The sequence below is a fragment of the Ictidomys tridecemlineatus genome, chromosome 6, assembly GCF_052094955.1.
Source record: "Ictidomys tridecemlineatus isolate mIctTri1 chromosome 6, mIctTri1.hap1, whole genome shotgun sequence".
NCBI classification, from domain to species: Eukaryota; Metazoa; Chordata; class Mammalia; order Rodentia; family Sciuridae; genus Ictidomys; species Ictidomys tridecemlineatus.
In genome coordinates, this window is record NC_135482.1 from 154,305,104 (window position 1) to 154,325,258 (window position 20,155).

Genomic DNA, 20,155 nt, shown 5'->3' on the forward strand with positions numbered 1-20,155 from the left:
ATCAAGAACAGAAAAGGACACACACACACACACACACACACACACACACACACACACACACGAAAGTCAAAATGTGTCACATGCTTAATAAAATGAAGGTATTCCTTGCCTATTTTAGAGCAAAAGAAATATTCAAGATTCTTAAGTGGAGATTCTGTGGTTTGAAGAAGAGAGACTAAAAACAATAAGTGCTATGTTAAGTAAAACAACTAATTTTGAATAAAAATATTAGTTTGCCCTTCAGAGTAAATGAAACAGTTCATCTGAAAAATATTCAGGACAGGATTTCCATTTCTCACAAGATAGATTAGAGTGTGACTCGTCAATTCTCCTGGTGATATCAACTATAAAAGCTGAATAAAATACAAAACAACAACAAAAACCACTTTAAAGGCATCAACGAACAGACAAAAAGAAAAGGTGCTGTGATCCCCAAAAGAAGGGAAAATAGACTGAGCTGAGCCCAATTTCTTTGCCACTCTTTCTCCTAGATTTTCTTAGAGACACAGATAAGGCTTCTATGCAGAAAGCAATGGCTCAGAGTTTTAGCTTTTCTCTTGTAATGGGGGGAAGTTGAAGTCCAAAGTTCTTAAAACAATCAGGATGGAGGAACTAAGGCCTTAGAAAAAAGATGGCCTCAGAGAAGTCCTCACTTTCATTCTTTTCCTCTCTGATCATGCTACTACTGACTAACTAGTACCACTAAACTAAGCAGATAAAAACCAGCTTGGAAGCTCAAAACTTAAACCAGAGCTTTCTCAGGAGTCTCCTGGTGGCAGGCAAATAAAAATTGGAGATCAGAGCCCACTATTGATAAGATGCCTCCATAACTACCCCACTTTAAATTAAGCATGTAATAGCTGGGCCTGGGAGAAAAGGTGCATAGGAAATAGACAAGCTCTCACAAAGGCTGACACCTTGCCTCAGATCACTGCAGTCCCTATTATAATAGCTATTTAATTTTAATGGAAATTAAATACTCTATGGAGAAAAATAACATCCTGCACCTCTAAAATTCTTAGTCACTATTACTAAGATTTGTTTTTTTAAAAAAATAATACCAGAAATGTCAAGAGACAAAGACAAGACTGACCATAGTTTTTCAAAAATGCCAATGAGAGGAAATAGAAAAATCTGTATAATCATCTATTAAAGAAATTAAATATGTGATATCGCATCTTGCAAAAAAAAAAGCATGAGCTTTGATATCTATAATTAGCATCCTCACGTTTGGTCAGTTTTAAAACCTGGATGAGACTATGATCTCTGATTTGCAAACCCAGTTCCTTGGAGAATTTCCAAGGGAATGAGCATTTGTTGGAGCTTTCTGGCTGCCACTCTACCTTTCTCAGGCAATATATCTCATTTCATTGCCACAACCTGCACAGTTTCTTTAAAACAATACACTTGAAAAATGGCACTATTTTATTTTCTTTGATATAATTTTGAGTGTACTGACACACATTGTAGTGGCTAAAATTTAAGAGACAGACAATACTAAGGATCAACATGGATGACAAGAATGGGAAACAACTAGAATTCTCATGCTCTGCTGGTGGAAATGGAAATAGACAAAATCTCTTTGGAAAATGTTGTACAAGATAAACTGAAGCTGGACTAATCTATACTGATCTCATATTTGCATTTCTTTTACAAACAAGATAAAGAGTCTTTATATGCACCAAAACACAGATATGAGAATGTTCAGAGAAGAATTGCATTTTTTCCAAATCACAAACTGAAAACAATCCAAATACCTTTCAATGTAAAATAAATAAATAGAGCGAGGTACACTTGTATAATGGAATCTGTGTACAGAATACAGAAGATATTACTGCTAAATATAATATAGAGTATTGTTTTTAAGTCAGAAAATCAAAGTGGACATGCTGTATGATCCCATTTAAATAAAGTTCAAAAAATAAATCTATAGTTTCAGTGAGTTAGGGAAACTGGGCTGGTAAAGAGTTCCCACAAGACAGCTCTCTCTTTAGTCTTCAGCCACAATTTCAGGGGAACCAGGGATACCCTAACTTTGGACCAGTTAGCTGCAAATTCATGAGTCTCCACAGCTAACCTCAGATTTTGCAATTTGCTAGGACACACAGAACTCAAGAAAGAGCACATGTTTATATTTTTATTAAAAGAAGGGGCACAAATTAGAATGGGCAAAGGAAGAGTAACCTGGGGAGGAATCTGGAAGGGAATGAGAAGCCTCCATATCCACAGGAACTCTTTGCTGTCCTAGAATAGATGCATCAGAATGTATGGCATGTGGCCAGCCAGAGAGCTTTGATGTTTAGAGTATTTATTAGGACAAGACATATATGGCCTATATGGTTGACCTTTAATCTCAGCTACTCCTGCAGGTTTGGTTTGATTCCTTTAGTCCCCAGAAATCAAAACTGTCTCTAAACCTCATGTCTCTAATCATTTTCTGACTGTCCTATGGCCAAAATCCAAGGGCCAGCCACACCCCTGCTCCCAAGCAAATTATCAAAGACTCCAGAGAAAAGCTAGGTAAGTAGCCAAAATAAATTTCAGACCTCTTTTTGGGTGACCTTAGTTCTTCACTACCTAACATTGATGGCAGTCAGAATAGCAGTTACTGTTAAGGGCATGTAATAGCCAGGAAGATGCAGCATGCTGATTCTAGATTCTGGAAATGTTCTATTTGTTGACCTGGCAGTAGTTACACAGGTCTGTTTATCTTGCAATATTCATGGAACTGTACTTTTATAATTTGTGTGTTTTTCTGTATGTGACTTATATGCCAAGAAAAATATATACTTAGTGGGGGGAAAAAATTTAAACCAGAGATGCTACTCAGCCAAAGTAGATATTTAATAGTAGGAAACAGGGAGTGTTATGCAATTCATGGCTTCTACCCAGTAGGGAAGCACTTTTCAGGTTGAACTCAACATAGAAGCTGCACTCTTCCTGCCAAAGAAACAGCTGCAGTGAAACCTTTCCTGCTGCTAAGGTGCTGAAAGACCATTGCAACCCCAAATTGTGTAGGTCATAAGTGCTGTGTGGCCCAGAAAACATCAATGAAGGAAAGAAAGTTAGAGTGAGGAAGGAAGAGAAGTGGGAAGAAAGGAAAGGAGGGGGAAAAGGAAGAAACAGAAGGAATAAGTAGAAATATTTCTTTAACTGAATATTCACTGATGTCTTAGTTTCCCAGAACAGTCTCTGATACAAGGATATGTGTGCAAATGTATCAAGGAAAGGTTTCTTAGAGGAATGGTAAGAGAATGTGGACATGGGACAGGGAAGAAACGCAAGAAGCCAAGCCAAGCTGTGAGTTTTAGGCAACATACCAGGCTCAGACTGAGCCCACAGGAGAGCTCTAAAGGGTAAATTATACCTTAGCATTTGTCTGCATTTGTGATAAAGCAGCTGGGTTTCAATACTCCTGGTAACTGCCCTTTGCTAGGGGCCACATTAAGGGACATGTAAACTCCTAGGCATTTCTAACATCACAAGTGCTAGCAAAAAAAAAAAAAAAAAAACTCTAGACTTTCTGGGCATGGTGGTTCACACCTTTAATCCTAGCAACTCCAGAGCTGGAGCAGGAGGAACACAAAAAAACAGACAAACTTCAGCAACTTAGAACCTGTTTCAATAAAATAAAATAAAATAAAAAGAGCTGGGCAAGGATGTAGATCAATGGTAAAGCATCCTTGGATTCAATCCCTGATACCTCCCCCCCAAAAAAAAGGTGGGAGTAGGAGGTCTTTAGTATTTTGAGGAAAGTCCTCCAAAGAGAATTTCCAATGTGAATTGTTAGAAAGTAAAGTATGTGGAAGTCAAGAGAGGAGCCTACAAATGGTGGAAAGATTCCAAGGCAATCTGTGAAGTAGTAGCTACTCATTATGCCTGGATTAGAAATTAATACAAAAACTATGCTATACATTTTTACATTTCTGTATAGATCTCCTTGGTTGTTAAACCTTTAGTATTCCACATTCAGTTATCCTTCCCAGTATAATAGGTCTCATTTTCAGTCAACATTTTATAATGTTCCAAGTTAGAAACTTTTATATTATTGCTAAAAATGTTTTACTCATATTTTAAAACCCAAATTCCACCCAAGAATTGCAATCACTAGTTTTCAGGGCTCAGAGAACAGAAAAAGAGGGATATAAAATGCTTCTGACCTGAATGTAAACTAGTACAGCCATTATGGAAAACAGTATGAAGGTTGTTCACAAAAATAAAAATGGAAAGATTAGATGATTCAGGGATCTATTTTACTACCTAATTCTTTAAGAAAGTGTCATCAAACATTTTATTAAACAGTTAAATAGTAAATATTTTACACTTTTCAGGTCATATGGTCTCTGTTACATATATCTCAGTCTCTGCCCTGGTAACAGGAAAGAAGCCACAGACAACTATAAACCAATGTGCTTGACCACATTCCAATAAAACTTTATTTACAAAAGTAGTCACTGGGCTGTATTTGAACTGTGGTTTGACCTGTGGTTGTTGACTTCTGTGGTATTGTGTAATATGTTCTGCTTAGAACTGAAAAGATTAAAATATTGCTTTTGAGTAGTTTCTGTTGTATCAGGTATAAGCATACAGTTTAACCATCCGTGAGTGGTTTGAGTATTGCATTCCCCACAACTTCAGTTTCTTCATTTGTAAATGGAACTACTCCTTACCTTTAACTATATAGTCACATAAAAGACATTCACCTGCACTGAGTAGATGAAGAAAATGTTTGATGAACTTGCTTTGTAAAGTTCTGCTCAAATGTACTACATTTCTACAGAGTGGGTTTTTCATGTTATTATAACATTTACCACATTGTCTTATAAGTTATAATTTGACTTTCTTCTTTAGAATATAAGTTCTTTAAGGGTAAAGACCCTTGTATCACTAGAACTTAGCATAACTTCCTTGCTCACCACCTTTTAAATGAATGATTATGTAGCTCATAGCCCACTTTGACAGGTCTAAGGCTTTTCCAAGCACCATAAAATGAGGGGTACTCTCTGCCAAGATTTATTAAGGTATACTTGACAAATAACAATTGTGTGTTTTTATGGTGTACAACATGATGATTTGATATATGTACATACTGTGAAATGATTGAATCAAATGAACAGATCTATCACCTCATATTTAATGTTTTTTCTAGTAAGAGCATTTAAGATCTAATCTCTGAGCAATTTTCAAGAATGTAAAAATACATTATTTTCAGTTACTGTCAGTTATATACATGTTGTATAACTGATTCCCAGAACTTCTTGATCCTAATTTAAACTATTTAACCTTTGACCAATATCTATGCATGCCCTACTCTATCCCCAGCAATGCCTGATAATCACCCTTCTACTCTCTGCTTCTGAGTTTAACATTTTTAGATTCCACTTATCTTTTTGTACTTATCTTACTGTGCTTGGTTTATTTCACTTAACACAATGTCCTTCAATATCATTCATTTTGTGGCATAGAACAATATTTCATTCTTTTTGAAGGCTGACTAGTATTCTGTCACTTTTTTTTTTCTTTATTTATCCATTGATAAACACTTAGCTTGATTCCATACCTTGGCTACTTTGAGAAGTGTTGCAGTGAATATGGGAGTGTAGCTATCTCTTTGACATAACCAAATTCATTTCTTTTGGATATACGAGGTATAAAGTATGAAAATAGAGAACACTGCCCAGAATTCACTTGTAGCTTTAAAAGAATTCCACTATGCCTCTATATTTTGAGGAGCTAGGTATGTGTGTCATTTCCTGTCTAATATGCTAAAATTCCCAGAGGCAGAGGTTATGCCTATTTATATTCTTTTCACTCACTACTCTTAACAGAGAAATGTGAAATCCAGTCCCTTAAGAAAAATTCTTGTGATGACTCCTTCGTCAGCGTATTAACAGTAAATTCAGTAAATGCTCAACAATTGCTCACTGGATAAACTGCCACCATGCATTTCTGTAGACCTGCTAGATTTTTAAAGGTTTCTTAAAGAAACCTTTAGACAAACATACAGCACTCAGGCTCAACATTCATGTATACAGCAAAGGCCTTCTGTTGCCTTCAACAGATGGTTGAAGATTATCGGTCAATCTGAAGGCAGTGAAATACCACCTCATAAAATGAAGGAGATTGCTAATTGAATATTTGAGAATGATGGTTAGAATTAGAAAAACAAAAAAAAACAGTAAGATAATTTTGATGCAGTCCGATATGCTAATTGGGTCTGCATTTATAAAAGACAGAGTTGGAAGAAAATATCACAGCCTTCAAAAGAATCCATGAAAAAAAATGAAAGGGAGTTAAATGTATTCGAAGTAAACCCCAAATTTTGGAGGTCGGAAAATCTGTATGTATTTCACAAACATGCCAACAAATTTAAAGGCATTAGTTCCCATTTTATATGGAAGAGAATGGATTTAAAAATTCTGGTGAATAAAGTTCTTTAAACAGAAAAAAATAAGAAGAGTAGGTTGATAGTAATTAATAACCAGACTGATAAAAATTTTACTCTTGTTTATACAATTAAAAACTCATTCAAATATTTCAGAGTCAGTTTGTCTTTAAAAAAGAAATACTGCAATCTATATTTATCATTTACATCTCTGAAGGGCTCTATAGTTCATGTGGCATGTGAATATCATGTCCAGTTTCTCTAAAATTCTACAATTTATTTCCATGTGAATTTCTCCATAATTTTGTTTAGTTTAGCAGCATGTCTGTCCTTATTGAAAATTGATTTATACATAGGTCTTTGGCTCTCCATTATCAGGTAAGAGAACGTATACGCTCCAAGAATAATTAAAGTCTTAAATACGTTCTTTACTTTAGAAAAGTGTCAAAACTCTTTGCGATTTTGCTTTCTTAAATTCAGCTACTATTTGTACTATGTAACTCAATTGCTAATAATTTAAAAATGTACACATTTTGCATTTTAGTTGAGGTTTAGTGGGAACTTTTGACTTCCAAGATAGCATCATGGTCTCACCTCCTCATGAATATGCTTCCTGAGTTGCTCAACATTCCTTCTTCATTTTCTGTTTATTCAGATACAGAATTTCGTTTTAAGAAACTAAACTTTTCCATTAAGTTTTGCTTTATTTAGTTTTCTTTTGAACCTAACAAATAGCCTTCAGCATGGAGCATATGGACTCCTGCTCTTTTTATGAACCACTACCAAGAGTCTTGGGAAGTCTCCTTAGGCCTTGATAATGAAAGCAAATCCTTGAAAGCTTTGACCCCATTCATTAGCATAAATCCAAACCCCCTACAATTAGCAGCAGGGCCAGCCCTCAGCTGACTCCCTTTCCAGTCAATATCTAAATAAGTAGGAGGTCTGTACCTACAGAATTTGAATTATTACAGCAGGGAACTGAGTTCAACCCATAAGCAAATAGCTTGCTCCCCATAAAGTTGGTCCTAGGTAGGAAATCAATTTTCCTCTCTGCAGAAAATGACCAGTCTTCCAACACCTGGAAGGTTTGTTTGGAATAGTGCCAGTTGAATAATGGGTGCTTGATAAATACATTTAGGATTGTTCCAGTCAAATCCATTATAGGTTTTTCAGGATAAGTCAACATATCAGCATGACCTTTGACTTTATTCTCTTGGGATCTATCTTGCTTCCATAATGCAAGGACTTCTCTAAAATCACCCAGAATTTTGGCCTAGTGCTTTCTTCTGACTTGGCAGTTCATCCCCAAAATCATTTCAATAATTAACAGGTTCTGCTCAGGGTATTTTTTATAACTGGACAGGGAATCCCATCTGACCAAAACAATTAGGTGCTATCTTTACTACAGGTCAGAGACCTAAAGTAACTATATTTTCATTGCCCTTCCTTATGGCCCCATGATTTTCTGATTTAAAATCTAGACATGAAGTTAATGTTCTAGGAAGAAATTTTTCTAAGCAGGCTCTTCAATAGGCCTGTCATAGTCACTCTGTACAGAGTTTATGGTTTATATATTAAGAAGTACCCATTACCAAAAAAAAGTCAAGTAATAAAATTATTTATTCTTTTGACATCAATCTTTTGTTCTCTCTTTGCAACAGAAATCTAAAAATCTTTTGAAGCAGTAAGATAAAAATGTTCTGTCTCAATTTCCATAAATGGAATAATTTAATTCCTGTATTCTTATCTGTCATTCACAACTTTTTATATTCTTCTTCTCATCTCTGACCTTATAAGCCCTCCAATATGGTATCAGTTTTACAGATAAGAATTTTAAGTACTTTGAGGCCATGGACCAGGTTTTATGGATAATATTTTCCCTATTCCCCTCCCCCACTCAACTTTTTCCACTTAGAAATGTTTTCACTAATTATCCCATTTTCTCTTAGAACTCTCATTATCATTACCTTCATTTTAAAGATAAGAAAACTCAAATGTATATGCTTATCCAAAGTAACACAGTAATTCATTCATTCATTTAGTAAACACTGAACTCAGACAAAGGTCTAGTCTTCCTTCTGCTTAAAATTCCTTGATGTCTTCTAGTTACTCTTAGGACAAAGCCCAACATCAATGACTTGGATGTCAAGGCCTTGACCATTTGGCCCATAACGCAATCTCCCACCTCCCTCACATAACTCTCTACTTCTTCCCATTCTGGAACTGCAGAGAATTGGCAATCCCTGGGCTCCAAGTCTCTCTTCCAAGGCACTCTGCATCTCCTGTTGAGGACAACTATCTCCCACTACCTAATAAGTGTCTCTTACACTTTATTTTTGACTTAAATTTTACTTCCTCTGGGAATCTTTTCTCTGATCCCCATCAAACTACAAAGGTCTCCTTCATATATATTTTTATAGCACCTAGCATTTCTCCTTATACATTAATCAAAAGTGTTCTCTAATAATTATTTGCTTAATAACAAGCTCCTTGAAGGCAAGCAAGTTCAGATATTTTACACAATTATATCTGAACGTGTGTGAATAAATAACTATGAAGTGAATGGAATGCACGAAAAATTAGGATCCACCCACTAGAGTAATAATCTTCTAATAACATGACTCAATAACTGAAAAACATTTTTAAAACTTAAAGACTCTGTTCTTTTCATTGAATTTCCTAATTTGGCTCCTAATCATTATTTTCCATGTTTAATAACCATGGATTAAATTATACCATCATGTATATCACCTGTTCTCATTTTACTCTTATCTGCTTTTTTTTTCATTTGTATACATCCTTAGAGATTATCTAAGAAAATATGAAAATTCATTATATTTTGTGTATATTATATATATATAATATAATAATACATGATTATTATATGAATTTTACATAATGAGCAAGCTATTGTTTAGATTTCCCCAAGGAAAAACAGACACAGTATCTGGGAGGCTTTGAGTATAAAGTCCATGTTCTTAATCATGATATTGAACCCTCTTCTCAAAATGTTTCCCAAACATTTATTTAGCTGTTATTAAATATCTTGATATGTGATATGAGAAAAGTGCAAATATACTCTTAAAAATCTTAATAATTGTGCTATGCATTATTCATCATTATTGTATGATTATCTAGGTTTTTTTGGTCTAATGAAACCTTATAGCAATTGTCATGAGTTAATATTTTTATAATTGTATATTATTATAATCAGATACTATCATAATTGAATACATGTTTTGCTTTTTAATTCAATTCACAATTTGTTTATTGAACATGACCTTACATATCATTGTAATTCAAATTAAGCATGTTTTATAAAACATGTAATATGAGATAGTCAATAATTATATATAAGTAAAAAATCAGAGAGTCTATTTTGGATAGGAAGAATATTAATGGAGCAAATGGTTTGCATTTAGTTCTCCTTCAAATCACATCATAATTTTCATTTGAATCTTTTACTTGGCCCTTATATTTTTCATACAATTTTCTTTTATGTTTTTTTCTAAATTTCCTGAACTAGACTTTACTCCCCTGAAATCATAGTATATGTTCTGTACGGCTTTTATATCCCAAGTAAGAAATGGCAAAAATTAATATTCAATTAGTATTTGTCCACTCTCTGTATAGAAACAGCTTAATACCAGTTGCAAGGCAAAACCTCTGAGTGCTTTTGAGTAAAAGAAATTTTTCATGACTATAATGTTTCAGTAAGATTTAATTGAGGGCAGTGAAAGAGTAGACAAGGGCAAGAAAGACTAGATTCAGGAAAATAGGTTTAGAAGCTTTCATAATAACTCAGAAGAAGGTAGTAGTCTGAGTAGAAAGAGAAATGGAGCAAAGAGAAATTTGCAGGGAGACCTAAAGGACTTAGTGACTGATTTGTGAGATGGAGCTGAAGATAGCTCCTCAGTCAAAGAGAACTTCAAGGTTCCACACCTAGGGAATGCAGACCAAGGCTTGATCACTTCTAGCAATGGAACATTAGGGAAGGACATCAGTTTGTAATGTCAGATAGATAATGAGTATGCTTGAGACAAGAGAAATAGCAGTTAAAAATTAGGTAGTTATAGTTGGAACTTGAACCTGACTCTTGAAAGGAAAACCAGATTAGAGATGCAGATTTGGTAGTGAGCCAGACACAGCTGATAACTAAAGCCATGATTCAGTTGAATAAATAATAATCCTCAGCATAAATGCAATACACATTTTCTTTTAGGTAACTATTTCTAGTTTCTTAATAATTTGATAATGTTCCATTACCTACACAATATAAATTAAGAAAAAATTTTAAAAATTTCTTCTTGTTCTCTCATTTAAACATGCAAGTTTATGTTCCTTAAAATGAACTCAAGTGTTAAAACATTAAATTTGGAAGAATTTTACAGTTTTTTTTCCCTGTGCTGGAAATTATTTACAGTATATTAGTCTTACCCTCTAGTCTAGAAAACCTAAGTGCTACACTGGGTCAATTGGAACTGAGTTTTGCTTTGTCCTGTGTTTTCCCTAAACATTGCTAAAATGATTAATGAACTGAACCAGAAAATTTAAGTGCTGTTTTTTTTTCCATTTTCCTCCCACTGTGTATGGATGAAAATGCAAAAGTCACTTTAAAAGACATTTTCTATCCCGATCTTTTCACCCTACCGAAGAAATGTACATTTCTCGAAGTTACACATTTTCTCTGGTGTCATACTTACTCCCAAAGAATTTTCCACTCCAGAAAAAATATGTTTTCTATGCAAATCTCCATAACCAATATAAATTTTAATAGCTTCAATATTGTGCCATTTAACATGTCTACTACAATATAGAAGTGCAAGGGTAACCTTTAAAGATTCTTACATTTTTGGTGGAACGAACTCCTCTCTCGTTGTGAAAAACTATAACCTTTTTTTTAGATATATTTAAATGATTTTTCTTGACTTCCTCTGACTTTTATGATAGCTTCAGAAGCTGTTCACCTTTTGTTCTGCCTTTGTTAAATCCATTCATCAAGCACTGGCTACTCAGCTGTGACCAAATGCAACCAAGAATTTTATGTGGTACTCTTAGTTTTTAAATCAAACATTATGATTGGTAGTGATTAAAATAGATCAGAAAGAAAGACAAAAATATAGCTAGAGTGGTCACACCTGTAATCCCAGTGACTCAGGAGGCTGAGACAGGAGGACCCAAATTTTCAAGGCCAGACTCAACAACTTAACATGACCCTAAGCAATTTAGCAAGACCCTATGTCAAATTTTTAAAAATTAAAAAGGACTGGGAATGTGGTCTAGTAATAAAGCACCCCTGGTTTCAAACCCCAATACCAAAAAAAAAAAAAGGAAAAGAGAAGAAGAAGAAAAAGGAGGAAGAGGTGAGGAGAGAGAGAGGGGAAGGAAAAGAGATGGAGAAGACAAAGGATGGGAGGAAGGGAGGAAGGGAGGGAGGAAGGAAGGAAGGAAGGAGGGAGGAAAACATGAGCCTAGGATACATCTACACTTCATGTTATACTTAAAAGACAAAGTTTGGAGGGAGTTTGTGCATATATTTGGAGTTTGAGCTATTTGGAAGAAAATGATGCATCTTACTGGGCAAGAACTGTGGCAAAAGAGTTGGTCTAAAATGGGATTATCATTTGAGAATAAACAGATTGTGCTAATTGATTCACACAACCAATTCTTAGAAGATAATTATTGATTAATCAGATATTAACCTACAGAGTATTGATCAAGAGGATATAAACCTAAAGTAGAACTGAAGCAATTAAGCCTAACATCCAGGCATCTGCAAATAGTGTCAAAGAATGTGGAAAGGCAATTTAGCAAACTAAAGGTATTTTTGTTAAATCAAGAATCAAAAATAAAGAAAGCTGGGTGGTGATATAGGGTATATAAATTCTATTATATTTGAAGTTTAAAAAAAAGAGTTTCCCCTTCTAGCCGTTTTTTTTTTTTTTCTCTAAATAATGTCTCCCTTACTTTTGAATAATTTAAGGGTAATTTCTGTTGTGGTCTCACCCCTCAGTTCTCATTATAGTATGTACCATTAAAAAAGACTGACTTTTCCTTCATTTCTCATAATGTGATAATTCTAAGTTCACAGATGGCGTGGAACTTATTATATTTTAAGTTAGTTGTTTTCTGGTAATATAAATAAGAAAAATCTTTAATTTGTCCAGAAGATATTGCATTTTGCAATGGAAGTTTCTGGTGTTCTGCTGAAAACTTGTTCATTCAACTTGACTTGCAAGGTGAGGCAGCTCTCTTTATTAGGCTGTCCATAGGTAATTGCTTTTTCATTTTAATTTTCTCTGATAATTTTAGGAATCTATTCACTTATTACAATTCACGGAATGAATCTGATTTACAGATGGGCTCCCCAATGTATTATTGACCCAATTCAGAGAGAGAAAAGCCACAGGGGACCACCTGACACTGTCAGTCACTTAGTCAGCGCATACTTGTTGATGGCCTATAAACATGTACAAAAGTTTAAAAATCTTCTGGCCACAGAAAATTTGCAAAATAGAATGTGAGAGCAATACACAGAAAGCTAATATACAAGGTGCTGTCATAGAGGAAATGTCAGAGAAGCACAATGTGCCGTAGAGGACTTAGGGAATGAGAAAAACTTCTCTGAAGACACAGACTTTGAAGAGCATGATTTTGACTGGCACAATTGGGCAAAGGCACATTTCAGATATAATTACTTTTTCTTCTGGCTTCAGGCAGAAAATAATTCTGTGTCTTTTCATTTATCAAAGTCAAATTCTCAAATGTCTTACCAATATTTTTATATATTTTTATTCATTCTATTTACTTGATTGATCGAAACTGCCAGTGATATTTGCATATTCATCATTTATAGCTTTCAAAGTGTATTGACCCAATTGACCACACTATCCTTTTCAGTGTCAAAATTTTTAAATATTTTTGTTTTAAAGTTGGTCAATGCTTATCTTCAAATTGTCAGTTTTCTGAATATAAGACATAGTTTATAGAATGCCACCTTAGAGCGAAGGGAGCAATTGTGGAGACAGATGGTAAGAGTTCTCAAGAGAAAGCAAAAGGAAAATTCTTTCATGTAAATATTAGCTGCTGTGAAGCTGCTTTGGATATTGTAGGCAAATTCATTTGTTCCTTTGTAAAGCTCTTTTTCACTTCCTGGAGATAAATATAATACTTATTCTGAAAGATTGGACTTTAGAAGGCAACCTTAAATTTGAACTTTGAAATTTGAACTTTCCTAGTTCAAATTTCCAACTCCTGTACTTATAATATCTGAACCCTGGGGGGTTATCTAACATCTCTTAGTTGCCCCCATCAATGAAATGGGGACACTACGGATAGCAGCATCACAAGTGGATTAATGAGTCAGGCATGATCAACACTCGCAACAGTGTACCTAACACATTGTAAACCATCAGTGAAAATTCTGAAACTCAAGCATCATCCAAATAATACTCCTACAGTAATCATCATCATCATCTTCTTCTTCTTCATCATCATCATCATCATCATCATCCTACAGTAAGCATCATATGATAGTTTTCTCTTAGAATTACTATTGCTACAAATGTTAGATATTTTTAAGAAAAGAGAATTCCAACTGTCCATAGCCCAAATTGATATGGCAGAAGGGTTAATAGGATGAAAGAATGCAATTTATTATCAGCTTGTCAGGTGAAGACATTTCCAGGAGAATAAAACTTTAAATGTGGTTGATTCTGTAAGTCAGAAATTTACAAGTGGTCTATGGCTCATTAATGAAACACTAAATTGGACAATCAGCACTAATGGGGATTGCACAGTAAAAGCACTGCACATCAAGTTGAGGCTCTGGACTAAATGCATAATCACACACTTCAGCAATTCAGTTCCAAGCACTCTCAGTGTCATCCTTCAGACTAGATGGATAGACAGATAATCTTTATTTGTATGGGACATCTTATTTGTCATATATTAATTACATTTTACCTTCTTCAAAGGAAGAATTATGATTAAAAGCTAAGACAGTTAAAATAGATGGGAAAACATTAAATTCAGTAGTAAGACAGAATAAAATTAATCAAAGAATTAGACTAATAGAGTTATTGTGTTTGAATGTAAAATTGAGTTGAAAACTTCCTGGTCATCAAGGATAAGAGTGAGTGTTTCATATTATTGGTAACTCCTTTAGCAAGAAATATTGTAAGACCTACTTCTCTTGTATAGCTGACGTTTTTATCTTTGAAATATGCAGGAAACACTCTGTAAATGACATGCTTTATCTACAAAATATTCAGGAAACTCTCTCTAGCTGCCTCCACATTCATTCTCTCACTGCTTTCAAGTTTTGTTTTCCTTTTATTTAACATGAGGAACTGGCCATTTGTTGCAGAGGTTTCTTTATCACATCTCCTAGGAAACCTAGCTAATCCTCAAGCAAATAAGCCTATTTGTACAACTCCTAGAGTCCCCTACAGAGAGATGAAGAGTAGCAGTCTGCACACTACCCTGCCTCGAGGAGCTAACCTTTTGCTTGTGAGATTAGGCATCTGAAATACATCTCACTTTCCTTTTACAGCTTCTATTTCCGGGACGCATGATTGACATGACACCTCACAGTTTAACATCATGGAACAGTCAAATCCAACTCCATTACCTGTCGAATTTAGTTTCTTAATCCCAAACACAATATGCACACAACTTAGCCCTATCCAGCTTTTATTTAAAGCTCATGTCACGGTGCTTTATGTGGAGTCAAGCAGTATTAAATGGTGTGGACTGGTGCAAATGGAAAGATTAATTTTGCAATGTGACACTAAAAGGACACTTTAAAACAGGGATTAAGGGCTGGGTCTGCTCAGGGAAAATGCTGAAATATATCTATTATAAGCACGGATACTTCTGTGTACTACCATGAGAAAACCTAGTTTTATAAACATAACTTCTGTATTCACAGGGAAAAACATACCTAGACTGAAACTAAAAGCTCAACCTTTTTGGCTTGAAGTAGTCTGGTATCTTTCAGATTTATATTCCCTTCCCTATTCCTTTAATCAAAAGTTATTTGAACAAAACTAAAATATAATTTTTAAAGAAAAAGAAAGAGAGAAATAGCAATGAGTGTACTTCCAAAAAAATCCAAGCTCCCAGAGCTTTCAATCAAGTCACTACCTTCAGAAACAATCACTACAACCATTTTTGAGAATATACATATGTCATGTCTCTTCTTTGAGCAATACAAAAGAAGTAGAATAATAATTTAGTTTTGATTTTGTTTCATTGCTTATGTTTCCTCTGATGTTAATTCTTTTGAACACAATTAAATGGAAAACATTCATTTTCTAAAAAAAAATTAATCTATAATGATAGCTGGAAGGCCCATTATGTTGTCTTGAGGAACCGCTGAAGGAGGACATAAAACTTCCTTGTGTATGAAGGGCTATCACAAAGAACATTTGAAAGACTCAGTGAAGAGAGTAAATGGCACCAACTATTCAGATAAGAAGCAAGGGCAATTTCCTGACAGGTAATGTTGATAAACCTGAGGATGTGTTACCAAGGGAGGCAGAGAAATCTCATTTTTTCAGAAGTATTTAAAAACATGATAGATTCTCATCTCCCTGAACAACAAAATTTATTGGATTTCTATTCTATGTAGAGCACTATACTAGAAAGTCTGGGGAGGATTCAAAAGAAACAGAAAGCATTCTCTAGCTTTGAAGAACTCTGAGATAGGAGAAATAAAAACACAACTATAAAATGATTTTTAAAAAAATAAACCAAAGTAAAGTTGCTGCACTGTTAAAGTTGGGTATTAGATAGTCATGGCAGGTATCTCTTCTTAATTAGCCAATAAAAATACACACAGATTGACGGCCTTCCAAGCCAAAGGGATCTTATGGGAAGGATAGAGAGAGCCTCAATGACTGTGAAAATATAAACAAACCCCATAAGAACAACATCTGTGTTTTCTGTTTCCTCCTCTGAAGAATAGTAATAATTGCACATGGTTGTAAAAGTACATAATATATATAACATATATTATGTATATATATTATATATATAAAACATATATATATAAAGCAATATATAGAGAGAAGAAAAAGAATAGTAATAATTGCACGTGGTTGTAAAAGTACATAATATATATAATATGTATATATATTATACATAACATATATAAAGCAATATATATATAAAACATTGATTAAGAGCTCAACAAATAAAACTATTCCTAATAACCATCATCATCATCATCACCTACTTTTATTTTCATGCTGCATTCTCTACCACCTGTATCAGAGTTGAACTTCGTAGAAGCAGTCCCTAGGGTTTCACTTCTACTATGATATGCATAGAAGTTGTTTCTCCTAGTCAGCTCCCTCCCTTGCTGGTTAACAGACCTAAACTTTGTGATTCCTGCAGTGTTAAGCAGCACCTGACAAACTCTAAATTAGATTCTCTCCTTTCAGTCTGTGTTTAATGGGAGTCACCTTTGTCTGCACCCAGGAAAAGTAATGCCTCAAATTTCAACTCCTGGTTAGACACATCAACCAGAAGTCACACTCACGTTCAAGATTAATTTTTACCTGGCATTTCCTCAAAGAAGAGCCTACATTTATGTGAAGAATATTTTTTCAGGTTTTTTTAGATTCATATTTATCATTTTCATGTGGGTGGTGAATGATTTTATTAGTAGTATTCATTCAGCCCTATAATTTGGAAACTTTCAGCAGATATACTCACTAATTTATCATTGTGAGTTCCATCTTCAATCAGAAGCAAAAAGTTCATTACTGCATTCAAAATAGTCCTTAATGAATGTGCTAATTGGGAGCACATTAGCACATTTCATTTGCTTCTATGTTTATTTCTAAAGAAACGTAGTAAATTTGCTTTCCTGTGTATGTTTAATGCTAAGTGAGTTTCTACTGTAAGAAAACCATTTTCAAGTTCCTCACCTCAGAAGCAAAGAATTGGAAGGTAAGAAAAATTCCTCACCAAGATATTTTTAAATGTGATATTAATCAAAGGAAAATTGTTATGACTTTCAATTAAAATGGCTGAGGACACTATAGGTGTCTTCTACCTTGTTCCAAAGAGGAGGTGTTCACAATGTTGGCCAACAGAGAAGCCTCCTGAACCCTGAAACTCAGCAAAATCCCACACAGTCTCAAAATGCCTAACGAAAACTCATGGGTTCAATGCACTAATATTTACTTAGATGTTTACTGAAGGACATTTCACAAAGAAAGAAAGGATACTTTTGAGAGAATTCATTCATTTAAGTCTCTGTCCAGTTCTCAACCCCAACCTACAGATTACAGGCATTGTTTTGGGGGCACAGATGTCTGATAAAATGACTTCCACTGTTGAAACAAAAAATCCTGATTCATTCCTTTTCCCACAGACTTATTTTTATTTTGGACCTGAATAGTTGGGGTGGACTTAAGTGGTCAGTGAGAAATAGGACACTCCTAATGGCGTTGAATTACAGATTTTATCCCCATCCTCCCTTAGGATCTAGTAATCATTCCATCTAATGATGACTTGGAATTTTATTACAATTCAAGAAAATGAGGATGAGAAAAACAAACCAAACAGTATTAGTCTGGAAAACAGAACCAGTAGTACATGTATGTATATGTGTGTGTGTGCGTGTGTGTGCGCGTGTGTGTGTGTGTGTGTGTGTGTGTGTTTGTGTATATGTGTATGTGTATCCCACAGTTGATGAACTACAAATTGGAGAACCAGGGAAGCCACTGGTATGACTCAGTCCAAGACCAAAGACCTGAGGACCAGGGATACTGAAGTAAATCTCAGTCTGAATCCAAAGGCCAACGACTAGGAGGGTGCAGAGCCAGCCAAGCCCTAGAATTCTAAGGCCAGAGAACCTGAAAGGTCTGAAGTCCAAGGGTAGAAGAAGATGAGTACTATCTCAGCTCCAGAAGAAGAGGGATCAAGAGGGGTGGAGAAATCACCTTTCCTCCACTTTCTTCCTCTATCTGGGCCCTTAGGCAATTGGTTGGTGCTCACCTACTGTGGATGAGAGAGAATCTTCTTTAATCGATCAACTTCCATACTTGATCCACTGGAAACATCCCACAAACAAATCCAGAAATAATGCTTTGTAATCTAGCTAGGGATCTCTTAATTCAGTCAAATTACTGCCTAAAATCAATCATCACAAATAACAATAAAAAACCAGTGATGTTCTGAATTTTAAAGGGATACTTTGGTTTAGTGTAGTGAGCAGGGACCTCTTGTTAAAGTTCATGAGATTGAATCTCTTCTGTCTCTAGCTATTAAAACCATGGGTAAATCTCTTAACTTCTTTGATTCAGTTTGCCTTTATTTGTTAAAGTACAAAAAAATAATAATTCACCTCAAAATGTTACTTGAGGACCCACGAGATAACATATGAAAGACCTTAACAAACTACCAAGCAAGGAATGAATTTCAGTAATGGTATGATTAGTCATAACAATATCATCAAAAAATGAGATCCTCTTTATGATTTCAAAGCAACAGAAAGCCTACCCTATTTGGGTGACCCATGAGAGAAAATAGCCGTAGAATATAAACTGAGATTCAGATCTATTTTTTTTCTTACCGTTCATCTCTATCCATCCAAATATTACCAGCCTTCTCTTTTCTCTTCTCCTCTTCTCTCTTTATTTTTTTCCCACATCTCCATACATGTATTTTGTATAGTGATGAGGGTCTCCTTTCACCAAACATGCTATTCCTCTTCTTCTCTCTTTAAAGCAACCCTAAGGATGAATAACAAAAGGTGTACTAATTGGTCTTTTAATAATATTTTTAAGAGGGAATCAAGTCAGCTTCTACCAAAATCACTAAACCTCAACTCTATCATTCAAAACCTATTTTTAAAATATATCACACCTACCACTTAAGAGCATCATATGTATATACAATATATTTCTAGCCTCGACTGAGTATACTGCAATCCAACTCAGTTCTGTTTCTAATTACCTGTAATTATCACAGCCCCCAACATGTTAAGGACTCGTATTTTTACACTGACTGCATTTACTTCAGATGACAGTCATACTTGGGGATCCCCCAAACCACCTTCACAACGGAACAACTGCCCGTAAAGTCAAGGATCTCCACACCCCTGTTGGTTCCCATAATTTACCAGAACTCCAGAATTCAGGAAAGTCCTATGCCTGTGATGATAATTTTATTATAAAGGACACACAGAGAGGTGAGGCCCATGAGAGAATATAGGGCGTTCATACCCTTCCCGCGTGGAATCGGGGGCCATTACCTTGTGTATCACTGTGTCCACTGTCTTCCACCAAGCCTTAACGTACAGAGTTTTTATTAGACTTTCATTATATAAGCAAAATTAATTAAGTCATTGACTGCACGACTGAAACCAATTTCCCACTCCCCATCTTTCCCTGAAGACTGGACTGACCCAGAGTTCCAATCCCTTCATCACCTGGTAGGATCTCTTGTCACTAGTCCCCATCCTAAAGCTATCTCCTGGCCCTCCATTAGACACCTCATTATCATAACAAGAATACTCCTAAAAAGCTCCATGGGTTTTTGAAGTTCTATTCTAGAGAGGGATAGAAGATATTTATCTTCTATCTATAAAAATGTAAGTTCCATGAGGTCAGAGACCTCATGTCTTATTTACCTTTGCACTCTGGTACTCACAGGTAGCACATGGTAGATATTCAGTAGGAGTGAATGAATGGATGAATGGATGGATGAATTAATCTCTATAGCTTTTTTTAATATTTATTTTTTTAGTTATAG

The 20,155-nt window shown here is 34.9% G+C and overlaps 1 long non-coding RNA gene across 1 annotated transcript in view; it reads right to left on the reverse strand.

Annotated features, from left to right (window-relative positions):
* The window catches only part of LOC120888432 (uncharacterized), a 62,341-nt gene that overhangs the window by 21,636 nt on the left and 20,550 nt on the right, over positions 1-20,155 (reverse strand). The window contains exon 2 of the long non-coding RNA XR_013423334.1: positions 18,975-19,134. This is a non-coding gene — a long non-coding RNA (uncharacterized LOC120888432). The remainder of the gene's footprint in view (positions 1-18,974; positions 19,135-20,155) is intronic.